Raw genomic sequence first — 11,228 nt, forward strand, 5'->3', positions numbered from 1 at the left:
GGCTTTATATTTTTAGTTTTCATTTAAGTGATTGTTTTTTTCCCCTAAGTGCAAATAACTCACAGCTGGAAAACCATACTTCATAAAACAAAGCATATTCAATATATTCTTCAGTCTCTACAATTAAATATTTCTAGTACTTAATTATAAAAATTTTAAAAGTGTGTCATTCAAATACAGTTGGAACTAGGAGGCAACTTTAGATTCATACATTAGATATTTTAATGATGTATCAGCTTGAATATTGTCCTTTCTAATCAATATAAATCTGATAATGATGTACTGGGATCTTGCTACAGAGAGTAAAATTATAAATTCATTGAATGGGTATATGGACACTTAAAATCCTTTTATTCTGGGGGGCTGGAAAGGATTATGAAAGTTACTGAATTTTGTAAGGATATTGACTAGGTATTAAATTCAAATATTGACCATAGTTTGAGATTAGCTAAATTTTGAGTAGATAGCTCTTGCATATGACTAAAAAAATAAAAATATACTCTTTAGTATCTAAAATGGAAGGTGCTATCTATAAAATCAAGTTATTTGAAGATTATTTGGAGATTTCTGTTTTAATATTCCATGTGTGCTTTTATTATTGTTTATGTTAAATTTCTAGTTTTCCTGCCCTTCACTAAGAAAGATGTTCGTATCTAGCACATATATGCTATGTCTTCTACGAAATTGCTTTTAATTGGAAATCTTTATGCATCATGCTGTTAAATTTGCTTATATACCTTTCTTATACGCCCTGTAGTATAACATAGCTATCAACATTGTGAAAGCATTTGAAGCTATATTCAACCATACGTTTTAGAATTCAGTCATCAAAAATTTATGAATTTTTGATCATCAAAAATTTACTGGGTATCTTTGACGTGCCAGGCATTGTGCTAAGGCTCAGGAGACCTAACAGTGAACATGAGAGAAAAAAGTCCCTGTATTTGTGGACTGCATAATCTAAAGAGTTATATGTTAAACAATTATCCCATGTAATTCTTTTTTTAATTAATTAATTAATTAATTTTTGGCTGCATTGGGTCTCCATTGCTGCGTGCGGGCTTTCTCTAGTTGCAGTAAGCAGGGGCTACTCTTTGTTGCCGTGCATAGGCTTCTCGTGGTGGCTTCTCTTGTTGTGAAGCATGGGCTCTAGGCACACGGGCTTCAGTAGTTGTGGCGCGCAGGCTCAGCAGTTGTGGCTCACGGGCTCGAGAGCACAGGCGAAGTAGTTGTGGCACACGGGCTTAGTTGCTCTGCAGCACATGGGATCTTCCTGGACCAGGGCTCGAACCCGTGTCCCCTGTATTGGCAGGCGGTTTCTTAACCACTGCGCCACCAGGGAAGCCCCCATGTAATTCTTAACTGCAGGTGTGATTAGCATATGAAGATATGGTGTGCCACGAGAAAACGATACAGAGCCCAACTAGTTTGAAGGCAAAGATGGTCGGCGAAGACTTTGCAGAGAAAGCAACAGTAAAACTGGGCCCCAGTGGGGATTATAAATTGGTTAGACGAATGGGAGGAGCGATATGGTGAGTAAAATGCTCAGGCACATTTAGGAGGAGAAATTGGTGGTAAGAGAACAGACCTGAGGCAGAAGAAGCAGGAGCCAGGTAAAGCAGAGTTATCCAGGCATTGCCTAAATCTTATACCTGCCGACCTCGGCCTCTTGCTCCTTCTGTCCCCCCCACCCCATCCCTACTTATCCAGAGCCATTTCAAGAGCCACTTTTCCAGGAAGCGTTTGCTGACTTCTTACCACCCCCCAGAATATCACACTCTTTTATGCTCTAATAGTATTTTTAATCTGTATTATTTTACTTGACAACTCACCTTGTATTGAATATATTGCATTTACTTATGCCTGTGTCTTTCTACCCTACTAGATGTTTAGTTCCCTAAGTACTCCTCAGTCACAGGGGTATCCCACAAAGTGCCTGGTCCGGCATCTAACGTATAGTAAGATGGTCAAAAGCTATCTTTACTTAAATTGAGAAAAATTACTTTTGAATTGCCATTGTATTTTTACCAGTGATCCTTATGCACAAAGTCAGACATTTAAAAGTTGTCTTTGGTGTTCTTTTCATAAAGTGATTTAAAAGTATCATTTGAAAAATGTAAAACTTGTTTAACAGTCTAATCCCCAACTTAAAATATTCTTAAGCTGATGAGTTCTTTTCCCTCCTCTCCTTGTTTCTTATTCCCTTCCCTCTTCCATTACTGTCATGCAGTTACAGACAGACTTTTGTTCCATTACAGGAAGACTACAGTATGTGATAGCATTCATCATTAGTGAAGGTTGAATGACTTTTAAAATGGAGTTTGCACCAATAGGGAATTTCTAACAAATACATACTTGGTGTTTTCAGCATACAAATATTTTTTTAGTCCTTCACATTTACTAACAAAATCAAATGTTGTTTTCCATGTTGAGAAGGACAACCAAACCTTTTTATTCATAGAGACCCATTATATCTTTTTAAACAGAATAAGAAGGGCAGTGTTTATAATTTTGGAATTTGTAGTTAACATAATTATGAAGCCATCTTCATTTTGTAATCTATACCATGCAAAATTCATTTTAAAAAGTTCTACTTTTGAAAAACTTAAGGAACTTCCATGTAAATATAATAAATGATTACTCTTCACAGGTAATTGGATTTCTTCTCAAGGCTAAGTTACATTAAACAAGACAATCTGATTCAAGAGTCTCACCAGTTTACGGTTGCCAGATTTAGCAAATAAAAATACAGGATACCCAGTTAAATTTGAATTTTAGTCAAACAACAAATAATTTTTTAGTATAAGTATGTCTCATGTAAAAATTGTTATTTATCTGAAATTCAAATTTAACTGGGCATCCTATATTTTATCTGCAAATCCCACAACTAGTTCCTTTACTGTTATATTCCAGTACATGTTATCCTCTAGAGAACCTTGGTCTCTGATGGAGGATAATAAACTGCTGAAGTTTCCCTTGGTTTCCAACGATGAATGGTCCTGGGAAGTCCATAAGTGATTTCTAGAATTAACCATTTCTGTGATGCAGTCATTATCTCCACAATTGGCCCTATAATAGCTAAGTTTTAACAAGATAGTTGTGAACACAGATTTTACTGGTAGTGTTCCTTTGATGGGGCACCTTTCCCACCAGTTGCTAACTGCTCTCAGAAATTCTCTTTGATCCTTATCCAAACCTACTCTTAAATAAAAACCTAAACTAAATCTGACTGCATTAAAATTAAAAACTTCTCTATGACAAGACATTTAATAATTATGAATAGAGCCACTGTAAATATTCGTTTCTCGGGTAAACACCTAGGAGTAACTTTTGTACGACCATACCATTTTGCATGCCCACCAGCAACACACGAGAGTTCCAGCTGTGCTACGTCCTTGTCAGCACTGGATATTGTCAGATGTTTTTGTTTTTTAGCAGTTCTAATAGTTGCGATATTTAGAAGGGTCAAGTGATTTGCCCATGTTCAAACAGTTAGCTAAGTTATAAATGACTGCTTATAAATCCTACTGAGCAGAATCCCAGACCCTGTAAGTTCTCCTTAACCATACCAAGTGTTGGGGAGGATGCAGAAGAACTAGAATTCTCTTACCCAGCTGGTGAGAATACAAAATGGTACAAATACTTTGGAAAATTTTTGGCAATTTGTTAAAAATTTAAACATATGACCTAGCCATTCCACTCCTAGATATTTAGCCAAGAGAAATGAAAGCATGTCCACATATAGCAACTTTAGTAATAACAAATACTTAAAACAATCCAAATGCCCATCCACTGGTGAATGGATTAATAAATTATTGCATATCCATACAGTGGAATACAACCCAGCGGTAAAAAGGAACAGATGATACAGGCAACAAATTCGATGAATCTCAAAATAATTATGCTGAGTGAAAGAAGCCAGTCAAAAAAGAGTACACACTTTGACTGCACTTATATAAAATTATAGAAAATACACATTAGAGCGACGGCAAGTCATTGGGGTTCTTGGAAAGTTGGTGGGGGTCGTGGCGTGGGTGGCCTGGGAGGGAGAGATTACACAGGGGCCAAGGAAACATCTGGGGGTTACGGTTGTGTTCATTATTTTGGTGGTTGTGATAATGGTTTCATGGGTGTACACATATGTGAAAATTAATGAAAGTGTATACTTTAAATGTGTGCAGATTGAATGTAAAGGAAAACAATCTTCTAAAACAAAAAAGCATAGGGAACATGCAAACCCGAAGTCACTGTGGTTGGCTAGTACAAAACTCAAGTATAATCAAGTCAGTGATTTTTTTTTAGCCTGGGGAAAGCAAGGAGAGGTTTGTGCTTTTTCCCCACCTACATATGTTATGACCCTTTTGAGGTTCCTTCATCTGACCAGAAATCTTAAGATCTTCCTGCTAACATAGGTAAAATAGACCCAGTATATTATTTTTCAGTGTTGAGTATAAATAGAAATCCTATTTTTCATAATTTACTGAAGCTAATTTATGTAACCTTTTCCTCTAATTTCTGAACATTTCTCAAATATCTTTTTGAAACACTGATGCTATTAAATTGAATATTTTACTGTAACTTTGAGTAGTCACTCTTGAATTAGATTTTATGTGACCTTCATTTCTTGTTACTAGAGTTTATACTGTTTCATCCTGTTTAAGTTGCTAGTTTAATATCCCAAGATTCCTGCCTTATAGTTTTATTATACTTTCTCTGATTCACTGTGTCCTCAGCCTCCATCTGTTTTCTTCATTGTTTCAAGGTTCCTTCTCTCCTCAGTGCCAGTCACCTGCCTCACCTCCCTTTAGCCTTCTCTTGGAACACATCCTCAAGCATTTAACCTGGCCTCTGGCAATTTTGCTGATTTGTATCTTACTAGCCCTAAATAATTGACCTAAGAGATAAGGAAATGGTTAATGTCTAAAAGAGAGTAATAATATTAAAAGGACTTTACATGCAGAAATCAATGGGTTTTTTTTTTCATTCATTGGATCAGTAGAGTGCTTTTATACCATGTACTGCTCTGGTAGAGTAGGATTTTAGCACAATGGACTCAATTTGCCAATAATAGGCTTCAAAAATAAAGAATTATCTTTAAAATTGATAAGCCTCTAACCAGGCTGATTAGGAAAGGAAATAGAGAAGACACAAATTACCAATGTCAGGAATGAGAAAGGTGGCATCACTGCAGATTGTATCTATAGCTATTATAGGGATAATAAAGGAATACTATGAACATCTCTATGCTAATAAATTCAACAACTCAGATGAAATAGAAAAATTCATTGAAAGACACAAATTTCCTAAATTTACTCAAGAATAAATATATAACCTGATTAACCCTATATCTGTTATCAAATGGAATTAATGTTTAAAAACCTTCCCACAAAGTAAAGGTCCAGCTTCACCATGAATTCTACCAAACATTTAAGGAATACATAATACTAATACTAATTAAAGGAAGACATAATACTAATTCATCAAACTCTTCCAAAAAATTGAAGATGAAGGAATGCTGCCAATTCACTTTATGAAGCCAGCTTTACTCTGACACCAAAACCAGATATTGCAAGGAAGGAAAACTAAAGACCAATATCCTTAATGAATATGTATGCAAAAATTCTAAACAAAATTTTAGCAAATAAAATCCAACAACATTAAACGGATAATACAACATGGGCCAAGTAGGGTTTATCTCAGGAATGTAGGGTTGGTTTGATATTCAAAAATCAATATAATTCAGCTTATTAACAAATTAAAAAAGAAAAACCATCAGATGCAGAAAAGGCATTTGACAAAACCCAACATCCGTTCCTGAAAAAAAAGCTCAACAAACTGGGAATAGAAGGCAACTTCCTCAAACCGATAAAGGACATCTGTGAAGAACCTACAGTTAACATCATACTTGATGATGAAACACTGCATTATTTTCTCCAAGATTAGGACTAAAACAGGGAGAGCTACTCTCACTACTTCTATTTAACACTGTATTGGAGGTTCTAAAGCATTCAAGAAAAAAGAAATCAGAGGCATTCAAACTCGTGAGTTTAGCAAGGACGTAGGATGCAAGATTATAAAAATCAATTGTATTTCTATGTACTAGCAATAAATAATCAGAAATTGAAATTTTAAAAATATCATTTACAATAGCATAAAAACATGTTACAATGAATCTGACAAAGGATGGAAAGAACTAAACTGAAAACTACAAAGAATTGCTGAGATAAAATAGAGACAATCTGGGCTTCCCTGGTGGCGCAGTGGTTGAGAGTCCACCTGCCGATGCAGGGGACACGGGTTCGTGCCCTGGTCCGGAAAGATCCCACATGCTGCAGAGTGGCTAGGCCCGTGAGCCATGGCTGCTGAGCCTGTGCGTCCGGAGTCTGTGCTCTGCAACGGGAGAGGCCACAACAGTGAGAGGCCCACGTACCGCAAAAAAAAAATAATAATAAAATAAAAATAGAGACAATCTATGAGGACATGTACCTTGTTCATGGGTCATAAAACCTAATATTGTTAGGAATTTTTTTGCTTCTCAAATTTAATGTAATCCCAATCAAAACACCAGGAGGCTTTTTTGTAGAAATTGATAAGCTAATTACTAAATTCATGTGGAAATGAAAAAAACTAGAATAGCCAAATCATCTCGAATAAGAGCTAAGTTGGCATATGGGAACATATGTATATGTATAACTGATTCACTTTTTTATAAAGCAGAAACTAACACACCATTGTAAAGCAATTATACCCCAATAAAGATGTTAAAAAAAAAAAACTAAGTTGGAGGCCTAATGCTACTGATTTCAATAATTATTATAAAGCTATAGTAATCAAAATGTTGTTTTGGAACAAAACAGGGAGTCCAGACCCATAGAACAGAATAGAGAGTCTGGACTCACGGAACAGAAAAGAGAGTCCAGAAATAAGCCTCCCATATATGGACAATTGATTTTTCATAAAGGTGCAAAGACAATATAATGAAGAAAGGACGGTCTTGTTAAAGAAATGGTGCTGGAACAATTGGACATCCATATGCAGAAAAAATGAACTTGGAGCCATACCTCACACCATATACAAAAACTCAGAATAGATTACAAAACCTAAAACCATAACACTTTAAAAAAGAAATCAGGAGAAAATCTTTGTGACCTTGTGCGTAACTGGGTTAGGTAAAGACTTCTCAGATACAACACCAAAAGCACAATCCATAAAGGAATAATTTGATAAATTTGACTTCATTAAATTTTAAAACTTTGGCTCTTGAAAAGACATTGTTAAAAGAATAAAAAGACAAGAAACAAACTGGGAGAAAATATTTGCAAAGCATTTATCACGTAAGGGACTTGTATCCAGACTATGTAAAGAACTCTAAAAACTCAACAGTAGAGAGCAAACAATGCAATTAAAAAAAAAAAAAGACTAAATATTTGAACACACACTTCTCCAAGGAAGATACATGAATGTCAAAGAAGTACATACAAATGGTGTTCATCAAGAGAATGAGAAGGCAAGCTATAGACTGGAGAAAATATTTGCAAAAGACATACTTGATAAAGGACTATGTCTTAGTCTGTTTGGACTACTATAATAAAAATATCATAAACTGGGTGGCTTAAAAACAAATAACTTATTTCCTATAGTTCCAGAGGCTAGGGATTCTAAGATCAAGGTGCCAGCATGGTCCAGTGAGGGCCTTTTGGAGTAGAAAGGGATGGGTTGTTCTGTGGGGCCTCTTTTATAAGGGCACTAATCCCAATCTTGAGAGCTCCATCCTCATGACCTAATCACCTCCCAAAAGCCCCACCTCCTAATACCATCATTAGGAATTAGGATTTTAACATAAGAATTTTGGGTGGACACAAACGTTCAAGTCATAGCAGACTTATCCAAAATAAACAGAACTCTTAAAACTGAACAATAAGAAAATGAACCACCAGATTTGAAAATGTGCTGAGGCCCTTAACAGACACAATCATCGAAGAAAATAAACAGATGGCAAATAAACACATGAAAAGATGCTCCACATTATATGTCATCATAGAAATGCAAATTAAAATAATGAGATATATGACTACACATCTAATTAGAATGCAAAAATTCAAAACGCTGACAATACCAAGTGTTGACAAGAACGTGGAACAAGAGGAACTCTCATTCATTGCTGGCGGGAATGCAAAATGGTACAGCCACTTTGGAAGACAGTTTGGCAGTTTCTTACAAAGCTAAACATACTCCTACATATGATCCAGCAATCCTGCTCCTTAGTATATACTGAAATGGGTTGAAAACATGTCCACACAAAAACCTGCCCAGATGTTAATAGCAGCTTTATTTATAATTGCCAAAACTTGGAGGCTTCCAAGTCCTTTAGTAGGTGAATGAATGAACTGTGGTACATCCAGACAATGGAGTATCATTAAGCACTAACAGAAATGTGCTATCAAGCCATGAAAAGACTTGGAAAAGGCTAAGTACTATATGGTTCTAAGTATATGACATTCTGTAAAAGGCAAAACTATGGAGACAGTAAAAAAAATTAATGCTTGCCAGGGGTTGGGGAGAGAGAGGGATGAACAGGTGGAGTGAAGAGGATTTTAGGGCAGTGAAACTATTCTGCATGATACTATAAGGATGGATACATGTTATTATACCTTTGTCAAATCATTATACATTTGTACAACACCAAAGGTGAACTGTAATGTAAACTGTAGACTTTGGGTGATAATGATGTGCACGTAGGTTCATTGATTATAACTAATGTGCCACTCTAATGTGGGAGGGAGGAGTTTGTGCTTGTGTGGGTTCAGGGGGTATATGGGAACCCTCTGTACTTTTCAATCAATTTTCCTGTGAATCTAAAACTTCTCTAAAAAAATAAAGTCTTTTTAAAAAGTGTTCAATATCATTAGGCATTAGGGAAATACAAGATAAAACCACAGTGAGAATCCACTACCTGCCTATTATGTTAAAATTTAAAAAGGTTGACCATACCAACTGTTGGCAACAATATGGAGGAACTGGAACTCTCATATACTGGTGTAGCCATTTTGGAAAAATGTTTGGCAGTTTCTTAAAAAATTAAACAGACTCCTACCATATGATCCAGCCATTTCACCTTTAGGTATTCTTAAGAGAACAGGAAAGATGTGTCATATAAAGCCTTGTATACAATTGCTTGTAGCAGCTTTGTTTTTTCTTAATCCTTTTAATTTTATTTTTGTAAGCGCTAGTCTTTTTTTTTTCTTCTCTTTTTAAATTTTGGCCATACCGCACAGCTTGCAGGATCTCAGTTCCCTGACCAGAGATTAAACCTGGGCCACGGCAGTGAAAGCCCGGAATCCTAACCACTAGACAACCAGGGAACTCCCTCAGCTTTATTTGTAATAGCCCAAAACTGGAAATAATCCAAATGTCCATCAACAGATGAATGGTTAAACAAATTGTAGTATATCCATAAAATCAAAACTATTTACCAATAAAAATGAACTACTGATAAAACAACATGGATAATCATTATGCTGATTGAAAGAAGCCAGACAATAAAACAGTACACATTGTATGATTCCATTTAGAGTCGATTCTGGAGAAACATGGGTTTGAACTGCCTGGGTCCACTTACACATATTTTTCTCAATAGTAAATGCTATAGTACTACACAATCTGAGGTTGGTTGAATCTGAGGATGTGAAACTACGCATACAGAGGGCAGACTGTAAGTTATACAATTTTTGACTGCGCAGAGAATTGGCACTGCTAACCCCCCCACTTTGTTCAAGGGTCAACTGTATATAATAATCTAGAAAATGCAAACTATAGTGACAAAGCAGAGGATGGTGGGGGAGGCAGGGAAGGATAAGCGGAAGAACAGATTAAAAAAAGGGGCCAAGGAAACTTTTGGGGATGATGGATATGATTATTATTTTGATTTTGGTGATGGTTCATTGGATGTATACATATGTCAAAATGCATCGAATTGTACATTTTATTTTTTTAATATTTATTTGGCTGCGCTGGGTCTTAGTTGCAGCATGTGGGATCTTCAGTTGCGGCATGTGGGATCTTTAGTTGTGGCTTGTGAACTCTTAGTTGTGGCATGTGGGATCTAGTTACTGGACCAGGGATCGAACCCAGGCCCCCTGCATTGGGAGTGGAGAGTCTTAGCCACTGGACCACCAGGGAAGTCCCAAATTGTGCACTTTAAATATATGGAATTTACTGTATACCAATTATAACCTCAATAACGCTGTTCAAAAGAAAGAGAGCGATCATCCATCATAGAACAATTATTAATGCTATCTCAATTTTGAAAAAGCTTTACTGGAATTCTTTTTTTTTTGACTGCATTGGGTCTTCATTGCTGCGTGCAGGCTTTCTCCCTAGTTGTGGTGAGCAGGGGCTACTCTTCCTTGCGGTGCACAGGCTTCTCATTGTGGTGGCTTTTCTTGTTGCGGAGCACAGGCTCTAGGCGTGCACAGGCTTCAGTAGTTGCAGCACGAGGGCTCAGTAGTTGTGGCTCATGGCTCTAGAGCGCAGGCTCAGTAGTTGTGGTGCATGGGCTTAGTTGCTCCATGGCATGTGGGAATCTTCCCAGACCAGGGCTTGAACCCGTGTCCCCTGCATTGGCAGGCGGATTCTTAACCACTGTGCCACCAGGGAAGTCCCTACTGGAATTCTCATCACCAAATTAGCAAGAGTGGTATCTATATTTGAGAAGAAAAATCTACCCTTACCTTAGAAACTTGCTTGAAAATTTTTCAATTACTTTATGGCATGGTCTCTGTGGCAATTTCAACTTCAGTGAGCTGTTTATTTCTATTTGCCTTAATAGTTCTCCTACCTTTACATGTCACTGTTTACTTTGTCCCTGAACACCCTGCTAGTCTCCACAGTGTCCCTGGCGCCACCCCTCTCCATGTACCACAAGGATTAACTATGAGCTCAGTGGAAGTGAAGGATGGGAAGTGGGGGACAGGTAGAGTAGTTTTATTAGAAGACAAGAGCAGTCAGCCTAGAAAAAGATCGTTTGGAGCTGGACTAAACCCATCACCAGGATTCTGAGCTGAAAACCACTCCCAGATCACCAGTAACACTGGAGGCTGATGCTACCCTATCTTCTGTTTGTGTTTATAATCAGGTTTTGATAATAGCCCAAGCTCCCAAATAGAAGATTGAGTTATAGGAAGAAACACACAGTACTCAAGAAAACAATTACATGCATGTAACTTACA

The sequence above is a fragment of the Phocoena sinus genome, chromosome 2 (genome assembly GCF_008692025.1).
Source record: "Phocoena sinus isolate mPhoSin1 chromosome 2, mPhoSin1.pri, whole genome shotgun sequence".
NCBI lineage: Eukaryota > Metazoa > Chordata > Mammalia > Artiodactyla > Phocoenidae > Phocoena > Phocoena sinus.